General features: G+C 38.7%; 1 long non-coding RNA gene across 1 annotated transcript in view; it reads right to left on the reverse strand.

The window, feature by feature from the left end:
* Positions 1-14,323: 14,323 nt before the first annotated feature.
* The window catches only part of LOC122869349, a 31,213-nt gene continuing 18,473 nt past the window's right edge, over positions 14,324-27,063 (reverse strand). Inside the window, exon 4 of the long non-coding RNA XR_006376305.1 lies at positions 14,324-16,355. This is a non-coding gene — a long non-coding RNA (uncharacterized LOC122869349). The remainder of the gene's footprint in view (positions 16,356-27,063) is intronic.

Raw genomic sequence — 27,063 nt, forward strand, 5'->3', positions numbered from 1 at the left:
CCACAGCAGGAACACCATTACACTGCTTTTATCACCAAACTCTTCACTCACTCCTGCCTCTGCCTCTGACATCCATCTATCTCTGACTAGATTTAAAATTGCCTGTGCTATCTGTCATATACTGGGGTGTGAATACTATTCACTGTGCAGCTCCAGTGAGACAGAGTAAAATGGCCCTCAACCGCCCATTGCAAAATCCCTGACAATAACAAAACACCCGCTGCGTTAGCTGCACTGATGAGAGGAACGGGACTATTCAGCGCTGTGTATGAGAAGTCATGGCTCTGCGAAACCTGTATTTTTGCCTTTTGAATGCGAACATCAAAACACATCCTCTGTCCTGCTGAATCTCCATGTGAAACATGAGATGCATTTGTTGGGGAGGTGGTGTCCCTGGCAATGGAAGGCTCCATATGTTCCACATTTGTTTACCTAGTCATTACAGGCATCTCCACCCTCTTCTTCTTCATCTCCATCGTCACGGGAACAGCAGCCACAGGGGAGAGCTGGTCCACAGGAAATTAGGAGTGTGACAAGATAAGACCCAATGTTCATCTGATACTGTTCCCTGGCAACCAGTAAGAGCAGCGGAGAATGACAAAAAACAGAACAATGTGTAGGAAAAGGTGCTGATATGAGTGTAATGACAAACTGCTACATCAGCTTGGTGCCATTTAATTCACCTATATACTGTAAATGCTTTAAGATAAGCCGAACAACCAACACACTTACTTATTTATGAGTTACAGGAAAGTAACACTATCTATCTATATATGTAGTTGCCTGCGGTGGAGACTGTGTGGCTGGCTGATCATTCTTCGAAACTCTGACAGGAAGATGTGTGACTGTAGGCCTATCTCACATCGTGCTTTATGGGTTTCCACATCAGCATGTGCCGATAAAGTGTTATTAAAGCAGCTGTCCGAGCCAGGAGTCACAACAAAACTCGTAAAAATGTCCTCAGTTCCACGAAATCCCTGAAGTTCAGATCAAATCAACTTCTGATGCAGAGCACATGGTAAACAGGACTGTAGTTACAAAGCATTTTACAGGTTTGTGTTGTGGCTCCACAGATGTCAGCAGGTTGGACTGCTGGGAAGCAAATTGACAGGCAATTTTATGTGTCATCTTATCTCATTCAATCTAAATTGTCCCAATGTGATGAAGTCTGCTCATTCCACCGTCTCTGCAGACTAAAATGAACACAATTTCACCTGGGATTGTTCACTGATGGCAGAGCAGGAAGATGTTTTCATTCATGTCATGATTTGGCTGCTTACATAAACTCCTCTCTTTGTTGTTTCTCGTACTTCAGTTCAAAACCCATGCAGTGTGCATGCATCCCCTCACTCCCCTCAAAGCACTGTTCACAGAGTACAACCTCAGTAACCCCCCCCCCCACACACACACACAGAGTGTGAAAAGGGTGATGTGTGTGCAAGGATAACAACAGGTAATATGGTTGATGTTCGGCACGTAAAGACATCAAGTTTTCAGAAATGTTTCATATCACTTAAGTTAAATGAATAAACTGTGAAATTTAGTGATTTTTTGTTTTCCAAAAACTAAATTCTTAAAGCAAATAAATAAAGCAAATTTTATAGGTGATGGGATTACATATAAAGTCGAGTCTGTAGACAGGAGACACAGAGCAGGTTGAAAATTTTCAGGTAGCAGAACTGAGGTAATGGTAATGAACAGTTTTCACCAGTTAACACTGAAAAATACCTTGATTTATTTTTTTATTTTATTATTTTGAAGGAGAGGCACTTTAAACTGATTTCCATCCAGATCTTATGACCTCAAGCCACCACAAGTTGTTGTTCTCTGCTACAAGATTAATTATGTTTACAGTAATCAAGGTCCCCTTGAAACGTAACAGCTTTCGTTTGACAGTTGGGGTTATGTTGAGAATCGTGCCATCTTATGTGCAGCCAGCATCATTTCATGTTGCTTGGCCGGATGAAAAAACTGCAAAGCAGAGCAAAGCAGAGCGTTGTAGGCCGGATCATGTTTCTGTGACAGAGAGATTGCCACAAAAATGTCAACAAGTGTGCACAAGATTGATACAGGTAAACAGGCTATCGTGAGTCGTCTTACTGAAATACTAACTCAAAATTCACATATTTCTTCAAAACAATGACTTAGATGGAAGGGATACATTAGTTTGCAGTATGTAAAAATGATTTTAAAATACAATTTTATATATATTTTTTTTATATATTTTATATATTATATCAAAATTAAACACCTATACATTTCTGTTTTTGTGTTATAAGGGAAGAGAAATAATCAGCTGTATTCATTTCTACTTCTTCTACTTCCCCATGCGATCAGTCAGGTTCAGCAGCAATATATCCCACACAGAAACAATAACTCATATGGTCTCACAGTTTGTTCATTACACTCTCATAATGGTGAAATGTAAGTTTGAGGTCATCAAGCCCCCACACACCTCCATCCTGAGGCTGAGCCATCAATCTGCTCTCCATCACAGTTTCAGAATCAGCAATACTTTGATCCACCTGGTCACCTACACCATTATGTTTAATGTCTCCATATTTAGCAGAGGTGGCTGACAAGCAACCAGAGCCAGATCACCAGCACGTCTAAAAATTTGTGCCAGTGTCATTTTTAATTATGACACGACAACAACAAGACATCAGGCTGAAAGGCAGCAAGATAAATTGCTCTGACGGGAGATTTTTCTAGTCAGTGGACATGTTGGAGAAAGTGAGCATCTGTTCACATACATGTGCTGCAACAAACGAGTCTATTTCTGGATGTATGTTTTTAGATGTGCAGGGTGGAGAAAATAGGACATCGAAGGCTAGAATGGGCATGTATACACTACAGTGTTGGTGTTGTTTAGTGGTGGATTTACTCAAGTACTATACTACATTCGAGGTACTTGTACTTTACTTGAGTATTTCCATTTCATGCAACTTATTACTTCTACTCCACTACATCTCAGAGGCAATATTTGACAATATTTATTTGACTTTTTAGAGATATGTGGTCCTCACAGGACAGCAACGCTACAAACATGATGATGATTTTATAGAATATGATGCTTTGCTGTAGATTAAACTACCCCAACAGTGAGACTGTCACATATCAAATTTTCAGTACTCGATTATCGTGGCCAAAAGAATTCACAATAACGATATTATCGCGATATCTATGGAAAATTTGTGCAACCTTACAGACTACAGCAGCAAAATACAACATACACATCAAAGCAGCAGTAATATTAATCCAAAAACATAATATATAATAATTAAAACACTGACAGGGAACATTCTTCTGCAGAATTAGTACTTTTACTTCTGATACTTTAAGTACATTTTGCTGATAGTGCTTATATTTGTAAGGTTTTGAATGCAGAACTTTTACTTGTAGTGGAGTATTTTCACAGAGTGGTGTCACTACTTTTACTTAAGTAAAGAATCTGAATCCTTCCTCCACCATATCGGAAAAGCCATGCAGCCACTTGCTCTCATCAATATTTCTATTAAAGCAGGTGAAAGAAGATACGCACCGTTTCCATCTCTGACCTTTTAACAGAAGAACAAAAATTGATCAGCAGTGAAGTCACAGTGGGAGATCCTCTTAGTGGAGAAGGCGAGACAGACGTCGAAGGTGCACTTAGGAAAAAGGACACGAGTCACTGAAAATAGTTCACAAACACACTTAAACTATAAAACATAGAAACACTGACCTTCAGCGCTCCTCTCAGACAACAGAGTCTCACCGTTGGGAACCAATAAGCAACATGTGACAAACCATCAGAGCCACAGTTTCAGAGAGACATTTAGATTTTATATTTAACATTTCCTGTTGCCATCACAGTGGCAGGAGGAGCATTTAGGGGAGCTGCTGCCAATTTCTGCTGCCATTCAAAGTTCAATAGCTTTTATATGCGATTTAGATTGCAAATAACACTGGCTCTCATCCCTATAGCCGTCATCTCAACAAAACAAATAATGTGCGAGAAAAGGGTTGTGAGGAACTAATTCAGACTTTTCTACAGCGTGCTGTCACAAAATATCACAAATATCCAAGAGCAAAGGAAACTGGAAAAAACAAGTTAAAAAAAAAACTGTCTGAGTGAAGATAACTTTAATTCAGTACAAATGATCAGCTGATGAAGCTAAACTTGTCTCTATCCCCGTGTTTAACGTGAGAATGGGCAGACATGCAGTTAGTAACAGTTCTGTTAAACTTTAAATGCTGTAAACTCGCCTTTTTTCAACTCATAAGCTGAAATACTGAAAAGAAATTTACTTAAGCACAGTGACAACATGAGCTTTAATTCGTTTTGTTAACTTATACAAGAATAAATTGTATGTCACAATTTGCAGTTGATAGCTACACATGTCAAATTCCTTACTTTGGAATTTATCAGGTTTGACAACAATGAGGAAGACCTAATGACTCTGTCAAATAACCTGCAGTGAGAAGTTTCACTGACAAAGGAGTTAAAAAAAAGGAGCTAGTGAAAGATGAATAGGAGTAAAATAAAATATTTTATCAATTAATTCATGGTTAAAGGGAAAGTATAAAGCTTTGTATTTCTTTTTACACTCATTTTTTTTATTTTACTAACAGTATTATTTATTTGTGTATTCAGTTATATGTTTGACTTGTCTCTTAACTTTTACAACATTTTGTCAGTGGAAAGTGTGATGCACAAAATAAGGCACAACACATCTACAATAATTTAATTTTATGTAATGTTGCAGCCATTAAAGAGAAAAAAGAAAACACACAGTATACAATGCTATGTATGAATGTATGTATATATATATATATAATAGTATTGTTTGATAGTGTGGGAAAATGTTTTACTTGAAGAAGTATCAGTCGGTAAAAATCAGGTGTTTATTAAAAGATCATCGGCTACCAAAAGAGAAAAGCAGTGACAAATATATACCCAGTTTCTGGGCTGCTTTTCATTGAATCTTTTGGTAAAATGAACAGTTAAAGGAAGTGATAGTCATTGAGATATACTGTATTTAACAGCCTTATTACAAATTTTAAAACAAAACATTATACAGGGGAGCTGGGAAAGAGATGAGTGCTGAGTGTGTTTTGTTCATGACGATGATGATAGCGACAAGCCCGCATCTTCGTCCTCTACCATCCCTGTTTCAGCATGGTGTCAGGCTCACCGATGGGTGCTGCCACTGCAGCACTATCATATAAAAGCTACGTGTCACTCCACATCACGTATTAGATCTTCTTCTCCACATGAAGCCTCTCGCCTGCTGTCCACACATTTTTCTTTCCTACCATTCCTTCAGTGTTTAAACACCCAGGTTCAAGCTCTTGTTTTAGCCAGTTATATATCCTACTGTAATGCCCTCGAGCAAGGCACTGTGCGCTAGCCCTATTGCTAAGCTTTTTAACATTCAACACCAAAGTCATATATTTCTACAATATCCACACATGGTAACTACAGTATGGGTAAGATTGGGAAAGAGCATGGCTATGGCAAATACATTTGGTTAAGGTATAGTTAGGGTTTGGCAACTAAAACACTTGGTTAGGGTCTAGAAAAGATCATTGGTTACAATTTATTTTATTTATTTATTTTTTAAAGTAGCCAACATAAAACATAGCTCTGTCACAGTATGCAAAAGTCATGCTTCACACCCATCACACCCCAACTTCCTGCCTCTCCATAGACGGGTTCTTGAACTTTTTATCATCTTGGGGCTGAAAATTGAAATCTAGTTTGACCTAGGCACTCATGCTTATAAATGCATAATTACATCATAAAGGCAGAAATGTTAAAGGTTGTAAATTAACTCACATGTCACGAACTTTGTTTTGCATTTTAACTTAACATTACCTGCTAGTGACCAACAAGAGAAAAATACATGCTGCTGGCATGACAGCAGCCCTTAACTTAGTCACTGTCAAAATACTGTCGCTCTAGGTTTTCTGCTCTATTCTGGATGAACTTACTCACCTCTCCGTCATACTGAGGAGGCTTTGTATTCAGGTGTCATATCAATTTATTGCTTTTAAAGCTTTTATTACAGCTCTCCATCTAAAACACACTGCAGGCCCTCCACACTGTTTCTAAATGCTTTGACAAAACCATAGGGAAAATTTTCATCTATTACATTTTTACAATTTGGTATGACTCAAGTTTCAGAATAAGGATGACTCTTGGTTGTGGACGGCCTGAATTTAACTCAAAATGACAGCGCACCAACATCACTCACTTCACGGCCACGTCAAGGAGGGATCCTGAGGAACAGCAATCAGACATCAAGGAGATTTGCACGTAATGAAGTGGAATAAATATGTGGAAAACACCGTCCCAGTCACACACACAATATAAGCAATATAAAAACATGCGAGGAAGAGCCACTATAGGAGCATATATAGACGCATTTCAGGATATGAGCTCAGGAATCACACATTGTTTAAGAAACACTGTTCTAGATAAAAGGACACACCTGCACTGTACACTGCCGTTGGCAGTGGTGGAAGAAGTATTCACATCCTTTACTCAAATAAAAGTAGCAATACTAAAATCTAAAAATCCTCCATTACAAGTAAAAGTAAATTTTACTAAAGTAGAGAAGTACAGTTTATCAGCTAAATGTACTTGAAGTATCAAAAGTTAAAGTAATCACTATGCCGAAAATGTCATCATTTTATGTTATATCAGATTATTATCACTGATCCATTATTGAGTAAACAGGATTGTATTCTGCATTGTGCGTGTGCTCCTGGTGTCGTTGAGCCGGGGAGGAGGGGCTAACTTTGTATGTTAAGTACAATATTTGAGTAAATGTACTTAGTTAGCTTCCACCACTAAGCATTGGATGTAAATCTTGCGCTGCAGAATCGACCAATAAGAACACATTTCTTAGGGATGATGGGCTGAGTTATGCAAATGTTGTATACAAGAAGAATATATGCATGTGCACTTGCACACACTCCTTCCCTGCTCACTCATGCAGTCACGTGTTGCATGCTTTCACATGAGCCCTGACCTCAACATTAGTATGCGAAAGTAAGTACATTTAGCATGTCCACAGGCAGTCAGGCAGTCAGGCAGGCAGGCAGTCAGACAAGCTGTCAACTCCCATCAGCTGCTGTTCATCTCTGATTCAGCAGCTGGATGTGGATCCAGGGGCGTAAGAAGACAGGGAGGTGGGGGAAGACAAGCCGGATATTGGGTACACGTGGAGGGGATGGCTCTCTGTCAACCTCACTCATCCAGAGCCCTTCCTCGGCTTCCCACCGGCCCTGGAGTCACACAGCATGTTAGGGCGGCAGTGACGGGATGTCAAGGAAACATGATGTCACAGGCAAACAGGTTAATGAAGGCCCCGATTTAGCAGGAAAGCTCAGTCACCTCCCCGTTGGACTCTGCTGACTTTTACAAAAAATCACTCATTCACTGCCTGATTCTGCACCGCTGTCATCATAACACCTTTTGAGGCTACAATAAAGTATGTGTCTATGTGTGTGTAGTTTACATCGTTATGACTCCGGGCAGTATGATTAAACTCTTTACTCTGTCTCTCCTTTCCGTCTGACAAGGTTTCACACTGACATCTGAGGTCCTCTGAGTCACACCAGCGCCTGCTGGATTGATGGCAAAACTGCATGAATGCAAGATTTGACTCAACAAATATACTGTAAGTTTATGGTCCAGCAAGAAGAAGGGTTTCTTTTTGTGGAGGAATTCACAGAAGTTATTTAAGGCAACTTCCTGCCATTTATGACATGTATGTTTTACAAAACTCTCTCTTTCAATTTCAATGAGTAAAGTTAATTTCTGGTTGTCAGCTTGTTACTGATTACAGCACTACCGAGCAGGTATAACCATTCACAGAGATGAGAAAGAGGATGACACATACCTGTGGCAGTTTCTTAAACCACTAAAATGAAAAATTCTATTTATAATGACAGCAACATGACTGCCAGTCATAGCTGCCTTTCTATGTCCTTCTCTCTGCTTCTTGTTTTGTCTGCCAGTCTGTCTGTCTTGTTAGTTTCCTGCTTGTCTGCCATCTATGGAAACATAGATATAACTTCAACATGATATACAGCTTCCTCTGTTCTGCAGAAGCAACTAGCAACATAATAAATGGATTGTTTATAATAAACATCCACAATTTACAAAATATCATTGACATTTAACAAGATATAGCCTGGGTCCACAACTCTGAATCGCTGCCCACTTCTCCAATTTATTTTTGCGATTCAAATAAGTCTGGTGTTGTGCTCTTTTCATTCCTGTCTCCTTGAAATTATTTTTTGTTACCTTACTTATGGTTTTGCCAATTCTGTTTTGGAGGAAACAAAAATGCTGCATGGATTATGTTCACTAGCAATGTTTTTTCCAGTCCAGGAAAAAAAACGGTTACATTTCTGTACTGCACAGAAGTCATGGGGAGGTGGTTGGGGTGGATGGCAGACATGAACTGGGGTGTTTGCATCTTGTTCTGTGTTGTGACACTGTGGGCTTTTTCTTCAATATTTAACCAAGATGGCAATTTCTCCCTAAACTTATCCAAGTGCTTTGAGTTGCTTAACCTAACTATAATTAATCATGCTGCAGTTAGCATGAGCAGATATTGTAGGAAAGCAAATGAAATACATTGTCAGTGAATGTTGTGCAGTTATGTTCAGTATGACCACTTCACAACTTTGCTGATTTCATTTCGTTCATTAAAATATTATTTATTTAACTTATTATGTAGATTAAAAACAGCATTATGTTTCCCTATGTTTTGGTTAGGACAAAATAACCCCCATTCCCAAACACAGAATGGTTTTCAAGAACACAATTTCAGACTGAATAATAAAGCAAAACAAAATGGCAATTCAGTCCGATTATCAGGCTAAGAAATTTTAGTGAAGTGCAAGAAAATTAAAAGGAGTCAAATATGTAAAGCTGACCTTTAAATTATTTAGCCAGTTGTTTGCTCCAAATGTCAATAAAGACAAATAGATAAACCAATACAAGCTCAGAAATATTACAGTATATAGTACATTAAAACAGCTCATTAGCATGCAGCACTGAAAGCATATCTGACTGTTGCGACCTGTGACGAATCTGTGCCTCAAATGTGTATTTATGGTTACTGTAACATACATACATGACCACACACACACACACACACACACACACACACACACACACACACACACACACACACACACACACACACACACACACACACACAAAGCCTGTAGGATCCTCTCTGAGCTGATAATCGAGGGGAACAGCAACCTTATAAGACGCTCACAATAAAACTAGAGCAGAGCTTAGTGTTATCAGCATCATCAGCAAAGTTCAGCTGTGTTGAGTTACGTTCAAGTTCAACTTCTTTTGAGCCACAAGATATTTGCTCTTTGTTCAGTGTTAGGGGGGAGTCTTTTTCAAGGGTTTGGCAAACCCGAGAAGCAATGGGAAGAACTGGCTTTTTTGTAAACCATGCAAAGAATAGGGAGTAAAAATAAATGTAGAGGATGTTTGAATGAATGTTTCAGTGTGCTTGGATCACACATGCTAATAATCTGAATTTGAGTGAGAGGAAATCCAGTGAGGCAACTTCTTTGAGGCCAGAAAGTTTTTCCCGTTTGTTTTCACTTAAAAAGGTACAGTCTGTAAGATGTAGTGGCATCTAGCGGTGAAATTGCAGTTTGCAATCATTTGAATGCAGCTTGCATCACCCTCCCGTTCCAAGTGTGTGGGAGAAACTATGGTGGCTGTGAAAGGCCCTATCTAGAGCCAGTGATTCCAGTGATTAGTTTGTCCGTTCTGGGCTACTGTAGAAACATGGCAGTGCAACATGGCGGCCTCCATGGAAGAGGACTCACTCCCTATGTAGATATAAACGGCTTATTCTAAGGTAATGAAAACACAACAATTCTTATTTTCAGGTGATTATACACTAATTAAAACATACTTATAAATATTATATTCCATTTGTGCCAATAGCTCCTTCTAAATGTTACACACTGGACCTTTAAGTAGATTTAAAGCTGAATTAATTAATATCCTTAAATTATTAACAATGGATCAAATGACTGCTTCTAAATTTGAAAGGTGTCACTGGTAGACAAATTATTCTCAGTTCCGCAGTGCGTTTCAACATCTTTTAGCTCGTTGTTTTGGTTTTGTAGCTCCAACTTGACTGTTTTGGTTCACTCTCCGTGCGCTCATCAGCCTTGTTTACAGCAGCAGCAGGCAGCTGCTTTCAGTGTAGAAGCTTTGATAAAGCAACAGCAGACAGACAAAGTTAGAGACTAGCTGGTGAACATAGAGGAGCATAGAGCTGCCAAAGAGCCAAATATTTCCCTCAGGAGTTGAAGACCAAAACAAAGCAAAAAGGAGAGTGAATATTGGATTTACATTTGTCAGTTGGCCAGAAACAGGTTGATGTGTAAATAGCAACCCTGTCTCCTACTAATTATATATATTATATAGATACAGTAGGCGATTTGAGGGGGGATGCCATCCCCCTCATTAGCAAAATAACCAAAATACAGCCCCCTTGTTAACCTGCTCAAAACATGCTCTGTGCTTTGTCTCATTGTGGCGCTTCACATTGTCGCTTTTGATAATCACCACGGTCTTGGAACATATGAGACATAGGCTACTGGTTTTAAACTGCCTGTGGGAAGACTGAACATGTAAGAGTCTGTCCATTCTTGATTAAAAGCTCTGTTTCCGCTGTCTACTTTTCTCTTTTTAGAGCACGCTTTGTGAAGTTATTCTTTGACTCGTCTCTGCTCTTCCTGTGTGTGTAGCTTACCTCACTCACTGACTCGTGGGCTGCTAAGCCAGTGCCGTAAAGGACAGAAAAGCGATGCTGGTTAAAATAGAAACTTTCTGTCAAAACTGAATAATTCTCAACAATTTATCTATATTCTCTACAGCAGACGAGGGGAAAGAGAAAGTGCGGCAGCAGCATGCCAGAGGCCGGGTCAGAAATGAACAGAGCTTGGACTAAAAGTGCCATTGAATGCTCAAACTTTTTTTTGTTTTTGCTGTTCTCACTGTTGCTTTTTCGAATAAAACAAATCTTTGTGCCGCAAATTGAATGTTTGTTTGACAATATAATTTCAGTATAATTTATACATTATTTCAGTGTTTAATAAATGCCCCTAAAAATCTGTTCAAAATAGGCTATCTTCTGTGGGGGAAAAAGGCACAAGGGCGCAACATTTTTGCAACTTGCATTAATTAACATTTCTTCTTCATGTCAATAGAAAACGGCATTACATTTCCTTCAAAATGCATGTGCTGATTTGCCATATCAACTTTTTAAGGTGATAATAGGTCAGTGTTGTGTTTTGAGCTTGTGTTTCTGCCACCAAGTGACCAAAAATTGTTGGTTGTTTAAAATCATCTTCCATACTGACAGTATCACATACAATTCTTCATTGAAGCTATATGATGTTTACACTGATTAAAATATCCAAACCCAAGTCTCTTTGTTTTGTATGGCTGCACCTTTTCATTAAATTGAAATTTAGAATGGAAATATTCTTGATGTAGTGTTTATCATTTAGCCCAATACATTTGGTATCTGTGGAAAGACAATGGTTTAATTCAAAAATAACCACACAAAAAAAAACATTAAATGCAGGTAGATACACTGAAAACTGGAAATTCCATGCAACACTACAATAACAAGATGCCCTTTGCATAGTATAAAGCCAGAATTACGTAGTGTCTCAATAAACCTCCATGAATGTAGCCAATAAGCTCTTGACTGTAGTCTGAGAAGAGAGGGGATGTTTCTGTTGCCACGTAGGTAACAATAACACCTAACACTCATCCACAGTGGATGTCTTTCTCCCCTGCTGGTTTAATTATTGCAACCCCAAGGATTATTTGTGTGTTAGTGGAAAGATTTACACACAGCAGGGAGTTTGAACAAGATTAAACCCTGACAGAGTTCCCCAAAATCAGTCTGATGTAGAAGTGTGTTTGTTTTCTACCCTGGATGCAATGTAATGAACACTTGCAGAGTGTGACTCACCACCTTAAGTATAGAGGGAATAATAAGAGCCCTCTTTAAATGCATGACATGTCAAACGTCACACTATAGCTCAGACATTTTCTCAGCTGTCATCAAATGGAGCATTAACCAGGGTTCATACACGTGAAATCCTCAGCAGAGGAGAATACTCCACGTGTGATACCCATTAAAGCACATCTCATGCCATCAGGCCACATGAAAGAGATTCTAAAATTGACTTTAATATTCAGATACTCAGCACTTGGTACAGTCACCACTCCTCCTGTATTAGCATAAACATCACCGAAGGCGTACATGTTCCATCTGCAGATTTCAATGAGATGGTATTCAGCCCATCCAAGAAAACATGAGACCAACATCTTTGAGGAGGTTTATAAATTCACAGAGACTGTAAAGTGAGGTAGTGCTCAGAGTAAAATGTGTGATAAGAAGTCTGTAGGATGTTCACAAAGACAGAATACAGCTCTTAATCCACTCCAGATAGTGTCCTGTCTCATTAAAAGACAAGTTTGACATGACATTGACATTGTGAAATAAGCTTATTCATCTTCTTGCCAAGAGTTAGATAAGAAGATTGATACCATTCTCAAGGTAAGGTAAATATGAAGCTACAGCCAGCAGCAGGTTAGCTTAGCTTAGCATAAAGACTAAAACAAGGGGAACCAGCTAGCATTGCTCTGTCCAAAGACAACAAAATCCACCTACCAGAACCTCTACAGCTCACTCATTAACACGTTATATCTTGTTTGTTTAATCTGTACAAAAACTGAACTGTAAAAACATCAATCCAGTGTTTATGCTAAAATAAGCTATCTGGCTGCTGGCTCCAGCTACCGTACAGACTTGACGAATCTATCTAGGTATCTATCTTCTCATCTAACTCTTGGCAAGAACGCATATTTCCCAAAATGTCGAACTAAAGTTTTGTTACTGCATTATGCTGTTAATACAAACTCAGCATTTCTTGCAAATGTTTCACAATAAAAGCCTTCCAGGAGATAGAAGGAATTCCACTTCCTAAACCACTGGAAGGGTTTTAATGTGAAACAATTGGGGGAAGTGTTGTGTTTGTAAAACCAGCAAACAGCAGCAATAGCAAATTAAAACTTCTTACTTAAATATGATCAAAGGAGGAAAAGAAAATCCAGCGTGTCATCAGCTGGGGTAAATAAAACCCTGAACCACTATTTGAGAATTTATGTGCATATTAAAATATCTTTTCGCAGCCTTCACTGCCGCAACATACTGTCATGCAGATAAGCAGAATGATAAAAACACAATACTTTAAATCAACAGTGTAGTGAAGAACAGTTAATTTATGCAACAATGTGAATGGAACTGAGAACAATGAAGCGGCGGTTAAGCTTTTAAGCATGGTCTTCATTTGTCAACATCGTCTCTGAGAACTTAATCAAATCAGTTATTCCTTGCACGTAACATGCATCTCTCTCTCAGTCTGTTTTTTTTGTTGTTTCATCTATCTGTCTTTATCCCATTGCCACCCTGTTCTCTTTTTAGTTCCTATTTTCTTCACCCGAGGCAGCTCTGTTCAAGGCTGCTCTTTGCTTTTAAGTTCTCAGTTTACTACAGTACTATTATTTATTGTAGCAGTCAATATTTTATTTTTGCCTTTTGAAAATACATAAAATGCACAAGCATCAGATCAGTGGCTCCAAAAGCCTGCAGTGTAAGTATTTCATTTGAATCTTTAAACCTGATGAAATGAGTCACTAGGAAATCAAGCCCTTTGTCATCAAAGAAGGTCTGCTAAAGGGCTGGAGCATTTCCCAACATGCATTAGGTGAGAGACAGGGTACACCGGATACACTGGAGAAAATAATTGGCAGCCAACACCATGCACGATTTCAGAGTAAATCTAATCTGACAGTTAATCTAATTCAGTATATCTAAAGCAAAACAAACATCCGCCGTGTTCACTGACTGTTAACAGAATACTATTGAAGTCATAAACTATGAATAACCAACTGCATTTATCTTAATTAGCTGCAAACACTTTGAGAGTCCTTTGTATGACTAGCAAAACATTAGACCCAAATAATTTAGTGAATTCTACTTATTTATTTTGTTTAGATGACTGTGGAAGACCTGATATATGTTTCAGAGAAATTGATTTTTTTTTGTGGCACACTTGGATGAAAATTTAAGGATTTCCTTGAGGAAATTGGGCTTTGGCTGCAGCAAATTATGGCAGAAAAGAAAATAGTGTAAATAAGAATTGAGTGAATGGGGTGAAAAGGATAAAAATAAAATGCAATTTAAATCCCAGCATGTGCAAAATTAACCGCAGTAGGACATGATGAGACACAAAATGCTTTGAATACGCATGATATTACAAAAGTACCATAAGTGTAAAAAAAAAAAGTATAACATTTCTAAAAGTATAGAAACTTGTTTGATACTAAAGTAAACAAAAACAAACCAAGATGCAATACACTGCTCATTTCAAAATATGATGACATGAGAAGAAGAATGTGAATTCCATATAAAAGAGAACATGTACATACACAAGCCAGAAGCTGAAGCTTATGTGTGGTGTTTTAGTTTCTATTAGTTGTTATTAAAAAAAGACTGATAAAAGCCTGACTGAAATACCTGATTTTGGGCAGATAATGAATATAATACACCATTTTTAGCCACGCTAGCGGCATGGCTCTATGGATGACAGTGTTGGTAAGTAGGTCTGACACTTTGGTCCAAATTGAAACGTCTCAACAACTGTTGGATGGATTGCCATGAAACCTGGCACAGATATATTTATGTCTACCTCATTAAAGATTCCCTGACTTTTCATCTAGCGCCACCATCAGGTCAAAAAATGTTATTTGTCTAATACTTTGATTTATGACGAAATACCTACAAAATTGAGACATTTCCATTATCCTCAGCTGCACTTTGTGTTTAGTGCTAATTCGTAAAATGTTAGCACCTAACACGTTAAAGGTAAAATGTCTAAGATTGTGGGATAGTCGAAAGGGTTTCGGAAACCCCTTCCACCTACACCTTTCGGATGTCGTAATTGGGGCGGTTCTTTTCTAGAATAACCCGGCCCAGTTTTGTTCTCAGATATCTGGCAGATTTAAAAGTGCTGGAAGCACAGAAGTTTCATGATATTTGACCAGAACAAATATATTTGTTGGTTAAAGCTGTAAATGGATTTGATGTTATAACATCAAAGCCATTTACTCATTTATTCTCATTTATTGAAACCACTGAGAACTAGCTGTTTCCCTTGAAAGAGAAGGCCAATTACCTGACTTTTGAGCCTTTACACACACACACACACACACACACACACACACTCACTTAAACACAGGAGAGAGAAGGCCATTTGCTTCATAACTATATACATGGAATTCACATAATTAGGTAACAGATTTGGCTTCATGTGGTCAGCCAACTGTACAAACCAGTGAGCATTAACTGATTGTACCACAGAACTGGTAAACTGTGTTGAGTTTGTGGCGGCAGTGGACCTGAGAACAGAAGTCAGCAGCACTGCTTCACTTCACAGAAGAAAGCAGGATAGCAGAAAAACAAACTGACCCAACCCCCTCAGAGAGAGCTGTAGATCTTTAGCTGCCTCGTCTGACCCATGCATACTGACAACAGCCTGCATGGAGATTATCCATGCACAGCATGATGGGACTGGAAAAGGTCAGCAACTATGATTAGTTTCTCACACTTCTTTGCCAAAGCAACTGCCGCTGATGAGGCAGGATATAGTTTGCACACAGTAGCATACAGTTAGCGATTTCATGCTGTTTTTCATCTACTGGTAAAATCTTCCACAACCAGACAGAATTGATCCCTTGTTTGCAGGAAATATGCTGAACGTCAAATGTGAAGGAAATGAATGGTAAGGGGCTAACAGGGATTTGAATGTGGTTTAGAAAGTTAGATAAAGTTCTCTTCAAATATGTATGTGAGAAAGCATCTTGGCTCAAGACAGTGCAATTAGGTCTTCAATTTTTATGCAAGCTTCCTTTGAAACCACCATCCTCTCTGGAGCTCTTCTCCGTCTCTGTCTTTGTCTCGTAGAGCTCTTCTTTGGTGAGTCAGCCAGCACGGAAAGCCAGACATCAATACTTGATCAGGGTCCAAGGCAGCCTGCAGCTACCCAGCTCCACCAGCTGGTCGGGGCAGCTTCACCGTGAAGCGGGAGAAGAGACAGCAGGATGGAAAAGTCTGGAACAGGCACTGCTCATAGGCTCCTGTAGGCTCGCTGTGTCCAGAGAGCCAGCAGGAAGCGCTCGGCGGTGCACAGTCAGCCTCAGGTGGCACCGGGACGGCACGACTGGGATCCATCTTAAAATATCAAACACAAAAAATAAAATAAAAACGCTGCCTATGCAGCTGAGGGATGTGCTTGTGTGTTTGTAGAGAAGGTGTTGTTTGTTTGTTGAGTCCCGCGGGATCCTAAATGTGTTAAGTCCCATGTGAGACAATATGAGGCAGACCAGCATCTGCCACAAAAGCTTCCCTCCTCCATTTTTCTCTGTCTTACCACAGAGCAAAGCCATAGTTCATCTCTGAGGAGACATTCAGACCTGTCACACTGTGACATCCTCAGAGAGAGCTTTGTCTTGAGGCAGCAGCCAGATGAAACTCTGAGGAAGGCCTCCATTCTCCTGCTAATAATTATAAAGAAAATATGAATACCATTTAAATATTATATCATGAATAGATTTCATTGTCATCCATCAATGATGAGATAAAGAATTACCATTCAAAACTCAGAGATAAGATAGAGGGCGAGCATGTTTACTGCACAATTATGGCGAGAATTAATTTTCATTTGGAGAGCTAAGAGTGTGCCAGCAAAATGATTAACAGCTTCAAATTCTTCAACTGTTTATTGGAATCAGTGAAGGAAGTAGTATTGAGATCCTTTAGTGACGCAAAGGAAGAAATACAACAATGTGAAAATACTTTGTTAGAAATAAACTACTTAGGTAAAAGTATTATCAGTAAAAATGTGCTTAAGTGTTAAAGGTAAAAGAACATTAAACAGCATGGTTCCTTTCATCATATATTAGATTATTATTACTGATGCATTAACTTGTAAATATCATTTTAATGTTATAGCTTGATCTCAAGGTCCACTCATTAGCTTTTTCCAGAGCTTTTAACCGCATCTAACGCTCTTTATGGAGGTTGCTTAGTTGAGCAAACTCAAAGACCGTGAGATGCAGCTGAAAGAAATGTTAAGATTTTCTGTTGTTACGAAGGTCAAGAACATTCAAATATTAACAACTTACTGTTTGTTAGTTTAAAATATAAAAAGTATCTTACTTTATATACAGTAAAAGGAAAAAATACAATAGTCCCTCTTACATATAGTGCAATAGAAGTATAAAGTTACATAAAACAGGAATACTCAAATACTCAAGTTTTCATAACTGTACCGAATAAAAATGCGTGAAATATTTACAAGTTAATCAGAATCAGCTTTATTGTTCAGGTATGTGTACATATAAAAAGGAATTTGACTCCGGGTTTTCGTTGCACTTAGTGTACTAACACAGAAATAGACACAAATACAGCTAAAAACAACGACAACAAGCTCAATAAGGTAACATTAAGCTACTATGTGCATATAGATATTATATTTTTAAAAACAACAGTAACATTTATAAACAGTAAGACAATTAGTGCAATTGTGCAAATGGTGCTGAAATAAATATGATTCATTAACAGGTTGCTTTATATACATGGAGGTGATGGATATGACAGTATGTACAGTGTGTGTAGATTTAAAAAAGTGATAACATTTACATAAAAAGTGAGATATATTTACAGGTACAGTGGACGTTTTTCCAGGGTTATTGCACAGAGATTGTTCCTGACACTCTGTGACTGGTGTTAACTGTTCATCAGAGTGATGGCCTGTGGGTAGAAACTGTTCTTGTCTGGTTGTTTTGGCATACAGTGCTCTGTAGCGCCTACCAGAGGGAGAATTTGGAACAGGTTGTGACCAGGGTGTGATGGATCTGCAGTGGTGTTTCCTGGAAAGTGAGGTTTGTTGTTGGTACTTTGCAACATTTTTTGATGAAAACCGTTTGTCAGATGGGGTTTAGAAAGAAGAAAGGAGAAGCAAAGCTGAGTTATGTAATTGTGATATATTTCCTAGACGCCTCAAAAAATGTTTTGAGGAGGAGAAATATAAAAATATATTTGAAGCTTGTAAATCTCCATGGACTAACTGACAACAAAGAAATGTATAGAAACTTATGCGACATGCTATTTGTGTGTGCATGTGTATACTTTCAAGTAAAGCATAATACGAGCTGTTTCTGTGTATGTGTTTATACAGAAGTGAGTTTATCCTCTGCCTGTGAAGATTCAGTGTTGTATAAACCTGGCTCAGACTCTTGGAAGAAAATCAGATAATTGCTGTGAAAACTGAAACAGCAAGCTGATGCTTGTCTGTGCTGCCAGCTCAGTTAGTGTTCTCTGATTGCGATTTTGCATTTTCTATGAAACACTTGCAAATCTCATCTTGACTAACTACAATAGCGTCCTGCGTCATTTGCGCCACAGTTGGACAGGGTGAATCTCTCATCCCTTCTGGGCTGAGGAATCATGACAGCAAAAACCAGTACTAGCTGTTTGGAAGGATTCAACCCATTGTAGTATTTATAGTTCACCAGTCAACAAAGCTGTCCACCAATACGTACATGTCCAAGTCCAATTAGTCCTGCAGTGTGGTAAATTCCTCCCTCTCATAAAACAGCATCCACATAGAGTGACAGGCTTGGCAGAGCTGAGCGGTGTTTGTGCAGCGAACGTCCAAATGTGCGATCATCAAAGGACTTATAGGGAGAACAGATCTGAGAATTTGACTTGGAGCGAAGCTTTAAGCTATGATGTGCAGACTGTTTGGACTGTAGAGACAAGTGTCAGCGTAACTATGAGGCACAAAGGAAAGATTGAGCCATCAATGTAATACATTTTAATCATCTGCACAGCCAGGGGGCACACAGCTGAGGAAATACATTTCTATTCATCCACAAAAGCCCACAATACTTGTTGAGTTGGTGTTTATGCCCTGCTGCTTTAATTTACATATGTATACTGACACAAAAAGCTCAAATGTGTCATCATTGTCTTCAACTTTTCCTCACTTTCAGTTCTGTCTTTTTCTTTCCTCTTCGGCAACAAAACATTTACCAGGCCCAAGATACAAACCCTCCTTCATTCAAATGAATTCCTGTTCTCATTAAAAGGTTTAGTTCACCCAAAATTACAAAAACATGTTTTCTCGCTTATTTCTAGTGGTATATGGAAAAATGGTAACCGGCTACATTTATATAGCGCTTTTATCCAAAGCGCTTTACAAGGTTTTTGCCACTCATTCACCTATTCACGCACATACTCACACACCGATGGCAGCGAGCTACCACACAGGGTGTTGGCCTGACCATCGGGAGCAATTTGGGGTTCACTTCGACATGAGAACAGGAAGTGGTGGGGATCGAACCGTCAACTCTGATCAGTGGACGACCCCTTCTACCTCCTGAGCCACAGCTGCCCCATAGCCATGCATGTCCTTTTGGTTTTATTTGCCCATGTTTTGAAATATCTGTCTCTGCAATTTCCCAATACAATGGAGATTCATGTAATGTAATGTTTCAATGCTGTAAACATAATTTTCAGTGTTTACGGCATTGAAACATTACATTTAACAAATTCAGCAGCAACTTGCCTTCCCAGAAACAATGTCCTGGTTACTCTGGATTAGGGATGGGTTTGATAGCATTTTGTTGAATCCACTTATCGAATCCAAATCTGTTCCAACCCCTTATCAATATTTGGTTTACCTTTACCTTTACCTGTCGTCAACTCGAGTAATCTTCGAGTTATGTTCACTTCACTGTCTCCACCGCGGCCTCTCTGCTCTGCTGTTTGCTGACTTCGCTGTGTGTGTGTATTGTGTGTTTATTAAGAGAATCGTTAGCATCATAGCTTAACGAATCCTGGTATTTTGCCAAAATGGAACTGGCTATCGGGAACCCATTCTTACTCTGGATAATCCACAGTCCACACTGTTTACAGTTTACAGTCACTGGAACTATCCTTTCTCCTGAAGAAATGGTCCCCATAAAAAAAGTGTTCACAGTGCGGTCTGTGGATTATCCAGAGTGCTGTTGAATTTTTCAAACATAATTTTTCATTCACCTCCATTGCATTGGAGGGACAACAGAAATCCGATATCTCAAAACGTGTGCAAATAAAACCAAACATGGCATACATGGCTAGATGCCACTAGAAGTAAGAGGAGAAATGTTTTCTTTTTTGTAATTTGGGTGAACCAACCCTTTTTGCAGATACTGTACACTGGGAACCTACTACTTCACTTGAAGCTTGAACTACTTCATGTGATGGACCCTTGGGAGACTTCAAAAAACCCTCTTCATATCCCATGAGTCTCTGGGCTCAGCTTGCAAGAGCAACCCACTGTCAATGCAGGAATCCCCTGAGAAACATCCTCCTCACTGGAACAGTTTACTCACGAGTAAGCTATGCAGTGCCAAAGTGAACATGTATGAGCTTTTACACAGCACTACAAAAAATACACACTTCTGACTGACAGTAAATGGTGTAGGTGCTGTTGTTTACAGCCTTTAAAGCAGCATTTCTCTGCAGTAAACAACACAGCTTTGGAAAAACAGCTCAAAATACACACGTGTAGCCACACATCCACTCAAACACACAGGCAGAAACAGAAAATTCCTGTCAAAGTGAAACACAGGCAGAGCTACTCTCTGCTTCGCTGGACGCTGTGCACCTGAGTCTCTCGCCTCAATGCTCCGGTGCAGAGATGGATCTTCCAGGAAAACGCTGCAGTGAAATCATATTGCTCATCCCTCCAAGGGGGGAAATAGGTCTGATCTACCTTTTATTACCAGTGTAACACTGCCCACATACGGACAACAACACACAAGACACAGTGACTCTGTCATGCTCAAACAGGAAACCCAGCTTTCCTGCAGGCTTCCTCTCAACCGTGCATTACAGTCAGATCAGCAACCAACAAGCTGATGATGAGCTGTGTTCACTGATGATCCGAGGAGATCAAAAGGGCAGAAATGATGCTGATTAAAGGAACAGCGCAGCAGTATGTGCTTAAACCATTTCTCCTGTCCTGACATCTAATATGACTGCTAGTCTGTATTTTCAGGTGTGTGTCACAACCACTTAGCTCCCACCAACAAAAGCATTAAATTGGAGGACTGAAATATCCATGCTGAGCAGAATGGGATGCTGCATGCTTTCCTCTTCCTGTTTATGTTGTTTATGTCTTACTCATTACTGTGGCAAGCATGAGTCACCATGAATAGCACGAATCTGTGAGAATAAGTGCTGTATTTCTCTGTGTGGATGCATTTTGTGAAGATAAATTGCAATAATATGAAAATAGGAAGGCTGCTGGAGTATATTGATTTTTTTGGACCTGAATCGTGGTGGAAGAATAAACTAGAAAAGTCATTATGAAAAAATTCATTTTGTATGCATCGATATGAGTGTTTGTCCATGCCAGCCACCTCTGAGACCTGGAGAGAATAAATAACACACAAAAACTGCTTGTAATGGGTGAACCAGTTTTGCTACCAGCCAGCAGACTGCCAGCATTCCACCCACAGTTTAAATGAGGCCTACATGTGAACCAATTGGTTTATCTTGCTGGCAATCAACGTAGTTGCCTGTGTTATAAATTGGTTATGAGGTTTATGTAAATAATTCGCATTTAAGGTTTTGACCCCTTTGAAGACAGAAACGTTAGTGATGTTTATTTAATGGGCGTAAAAGTTGAGTAAAAGTTACTTTTAATTAAGGTATCCTGTGGAGCTTTTGACCACTAGTAGTGCTATGGAGCAATGTTTTCAAGAGTGGGTTTCCATTTTGTGAGGACGTCCATGCACGCGGGTGACATAATAAACAGTCCTGCCATTGGTTTTACACTATTTCACTGACAGCTGGTGGAGGTAAGGCGCAAATAAATGTAGCAATGCAGCAACAAAGGTAAGGAGATAAAACATGGATGTAAACAATGTAAGTTATTATTATTATTATAATATTCTTCCAAAAAATTGGCTCTGGAATTTTTTTTATTTGAAATTTTTTGAGGAAAGAATTCAACATGTTTGTTAGGCCTGAAGGATACACAAAATGGGTTTTGGTGAGAAACAACAAATGTAAACATAACTTTAGTAACATAAAAACTCCACAATGTAAGTTCAATAAAAACGATGGCTTTCATTGTCGGATGTCACGTGTCATTGTCTCATGATGACAATTCAACTAGCAATGTCCGTTCACTGGGCGGCTCGTGGCTACATTAGCTGCCACTAGCATAACATACCCTGATCTCCGGCCAAATGTTGTAGGTCATGTTGCATTGTGGGTAATGTAGGCGCCAGGACATTTTTTGTTTTTTTAAAAGATTTTTTTGGGGGGCATTTCTGTGGCATGCAGCACTACATAAAATTTATGGAGGGTGACAGGATGCTGCAGGCGTGGGTAACCCCCCCCCCCCCGTCTCCAAGAAGAGAGAGGCCATAGAGGGACACCTTGTACATTGGAGATCTCCGGAGGACAGGGTGTCATGGCCTGACCCTCTGTTGCCAATGTACATATCCAGAAATTTCCCACACCATGGAGTACTACTGAAGGGAAGAGCTTGCGGTTAATGTAGCACTTCTTTTGTGGTTCAGCAGGTGAGAGTATTCTGATGTGGCACCTATCTATTGCACCAGCCGCACAGTGGGATGCCTCATGGCCAGCCAGGCAAGCACAGCCTGTCCCCACCTCCTCCATCTCTTCTGGCTAGGGGAAATTAATAATCTTGAGAAGGATGGCCATCATCTCTTCCACTAAACTGCCAACTATGGCTCTCGGCATGACGAAGATGTCTGCTGTCACTCTGTATGAGTTGTCACATGCAAGCCAGTAGAGACAGACAGCCGCCTCACTTTCATGGCTCCATCCATGTGGCTTTTGCCGAAGCAATATCTGGACCAGCACGTCTCCCTGGAGAGCCTAAAGGCTGGTTTCAGGTCAGCCTCAGAGAAGAACATGCAGAGGATAGGCACGTAGTTGTTTATTTGTGCATACCTCTGAGAAAGAGTTTGATCCTGTGTTTAAAAAAGAAATATATATATTTGATATTTACTCTACTTATCATTATCAATTAACATTCTAATAATATTATTTATTATTAGTTATTAACTGTTTGTTCATTAATATTTCACCTAGATGTATTTAATATTATGTCATGTAAAATGCATTAACATTTACTGTTCTTTTCTCAGGGTCGCATTAGTTATTATTTATCCTTAATCCCATTATTCCTTGTATTGCCTCTATTATAAAAATGTCTGTTCCATTTGTATTCCATTAATTATATTCTGGTTATTTATATTTCATTAAAAAAAATTATGTATAAAGACAAAATATTTATTTAATCCAGATACGTCTGCAGATCAAAAATCTGATTCTGTAGCTGTGCCTATGACTCTCTTGGCATCCTTGATGGATATTACTATTGCCCTGTTAGCTCCATGTATTATGCTGCTTACTCGTTCTACTTCTCCATGTATCATGCTAATCATCAGCCGCCCCCCTCAGCACCTATTGCACTTCTGGCCATCCTGGTTGGGGGAGATCCTTCTTTGAAAAGGTTTCTTCCATTTCTTTTTTTCCTACCAATGTTCTTCCTTATCTCCATGAAGGTTAAGGTTGTGGGTGTTATAATGTGGGCCATTGAGACATGTAATGGGCTATACAAATCAATTTTACTTGATTCATTGTACAAGGCTTATCAGACTTGTTTTATCTGCAAATGTGAGTGTGAATCTCTTGATATAACGTAAGTGTATAATAATTAAATTTACTCAAATCATAAAACTACCTGTTATTAATTCTATGCTATTCATGTTTTATACCTTCAACGTTTCTATCTACTGTATCGTATTTATTCCGTTTATTTTCCTTTATTATTAAAGTTAAGAGCTGCTTTAGGTAAACTTTATAAGATAACATAGATAGCCAGAGATAAACGCTAAGATAGTCGTCGTTTCATCCTCTTCCTCTTCCTGGCTCTTCTCACTCGGAGCCTCCTCTTCTGCTTCTCAGTAAAGCATACCGACGGTAGCTGCTAGCATTGCCGGTCCATCTTTGATCTTAGTTATTTTACCTAAATTTATTCTTCTTTAAATCAAACATGAACCACAAACAATAGCCTTTACCGGGGTACCGGCCTCTGGGGCATTGCGCAATAGCCGCAAGAACACATCGTCTCAAACAGTCAACGGCGTTCTGTGTGCTCGTGACCTTGCAAGTTCATTCTTCCAAGAACGACTAGATAGAACGTTCTCCCCAAGAAGTCTGTTCTTTGCATTCTTGGGTTTGAGAAAGTCCCAATATATCTGGTTCTGCTGCATCAGTTTTTATACTTTTTTTAAACCGTCCGTCCTGAGTTCGACAATGTTATTTATGGAAGCATACGGGACTATATTCAAATGATAATGTAAACTTGAAAATGAAATTGCACAATAGCATTATCATTTTCCACATATGTATGTGTTATTTGTGTAAAAATGAAAATGAAAATGCAATAATCCAATTTTCATTTTCACATACTTGCATGTGCGTTCTATGACTATATTAAAATGGAAATGAAAAAAGCTGTTTGACATTTAATTTTCCAAAGTTGTAACCCGCTGTACAGTAGACAATATTCTAATATGTATTCATATTTGAAAATAAAAAATAAACAACGTAACCTTTGAATAAAGGTTTGTAGTTGCACTTGTAATAAAGTAATAGTTGACACCTTCAGAATTTTAATAAATGTATTTTGTAATATTTCTGGGCAACCAGAAATCCCAAATCACAGCTAAATCCTACATGTATATAATCCATCATAAATGATCAATGCAACTATTTGCATCAAATGTGTTTTCATTTTCAAATACCCCTGATTATTCTGAAAAAGAAAATGTGCAATAGGGTCCATATTTGAAGCTAACAGGAAACTTTGAGAGGCAGATAAACGGAAGCAGTTTAATATTGGGATGAATTTTTACTATAATGACAGAGCATCAGCAACTGTTACCTTCACTGTGTCTTAAACTCACTCAGAAACATCATCCTCATATTTGTTTATTTCCCCAAAAACACTATCGGTTTACACTTAAACGAGCAGAAACCACATTTCCATAACAGGAAATGGATTTACTGAATGCACGCCATATGGCTACCTAACTAATTCAGTGCATTGTATGAGGGAGCTCACAGTAATAAGCATGAGTCCTATACGCTAAATAATATTCAGCTTCCACTCTGTTACCGCATAAGATCAGCTTTCGTCCAATATCAGCTGTGTTGCCAGGGAGGATGAATAAATGAATTCTTATTTGGAAAACAGCCCCAGTCACGGCCCCAAATGTGGAATATAGACAAGGACATCAGTTAGACTCAAGCTGAATACACAAGGGAAACAACATCCTAGATCACATAATGTGTTCTTTTTCAAATATCAGGATATACAGTGTGCTTATTCTTTAAATATCATTTCTTCAACCGGTTCAAAATAATTATCATTTTAGACATCTTCAGTTAGAAGTCTACAAGGTGAAGGAGGAGTGGACGAAGAATTGAGACCAACAAAATCTCTTGTTCAGTCAATCTGCTCGACTTTAATATGAAAAGTTGAATCTAGTCAATGTCTAGTTAACATTATTAGTTTAACCTGTCAAGAGAACTATGAGGTTTTACAGTACTGTTACAGAAGAGTTACAGTAGCTGTCTCTTTCCCACAAATTATAAGACCACATAGCAAAAATATGCAGCTTGAGACTGTATTTATGCAACTGCAACAGATGGATAATATGTGCTGAATCTGAGTGGGAACAACCTTTGAAAACCTTGATTTATTTTTATTTTTGTCAAATAAGCTGTGGAGAACTCAAAGTTTCACTGTGATTATCATTATTTCAAGATAAGTACATAAGCCTGTTATCTGTAATTTTATCCAAAATAGAAGAAAGGAGAGTCTCCTAATATTCAAATTAAGCCAGCAATGTTTCTTAATAAATAAACAAACTTTAATAAGAACAGTTTAATAAAAGCTTGATGAGAAGTTCCGTCTAGTCATACTTTTATATCACAAGTCTCGAATTCATGATTATAAAATTCTGAAAATAATAATTAGCTTTTGTGAGGTGAAATTACCAAACACTCAGTGATCAGAGGAGCGCCCCTGCAGCAGCCGTGGGTGAATTATAATAATATTAATAATAATAATAATTACATTTTAAATTAAAGTGGATTTCAGTGCTTTGCAACAGGATTTTGTTGTTTGACTCTGGATGTTAGGTAATGCTGAGAAGTTGTGTAGGAAACAGTGAGTACTCAGGGGGATGAGGGGAGGGAGTCTTTTAATTATCACGGCTGAGCGCGCAGCACAAACAGCACTACACAGTCACCATGAAGGATACAACACACTCCATCTTACACTGAACATCTTTGCTGCCTCTATGGCTATATGGCCTGCTTTTTGGCTACACAGCAATTACAGAAAGAGCTTGACAGACCTGGAAAAAACGAATTATTTTGTATAGAATCTTAAAACTTGATTAGAAAGCAACGAGACTTGTCGGCCTGCTTGCCTTGTCTGTTCTCAATTGCTTGGCTTCCTGTTTGTGTTGTAAGATTGCATCCAATGTCTTTCTCACACTTGCTTGCATTGCATAGACTCTACTATGCGTGCTACTTGTAGAGTTGAAACAATTAGTCAATTAATCGAATAGTTGATCAACAGAAAATGAACATACAACTATTTTGATAATTGATTAACCATTTAAGTTATTTTTCAAGCAGAAAAGTCAAACATTCTGCGGTTTCAGCTTCTCTAATCTGATGATTTGTTGCTTTTCTGTGTTTAATGTTATTGTAAATTGAATATATTTGGGTTTTGGACTGCTGGTTGGACAAAACAAGGCAGTTGAAG

Source organism: Siniperca chuatsi, linkage group LG21 (genome assembly GCF_020085105.1).
Source record: "Siniperca chuatsi isolate FFG_IHB_CAS linkage group LG21, ASM2008510v1, whole genome shotgun sequence".
NCBI lineage: Eukaryota > Metazoa > Chordata > Actinopteri > Centrarchiformes > Sinipercidae > Siniperca > Siniperca chuatsi.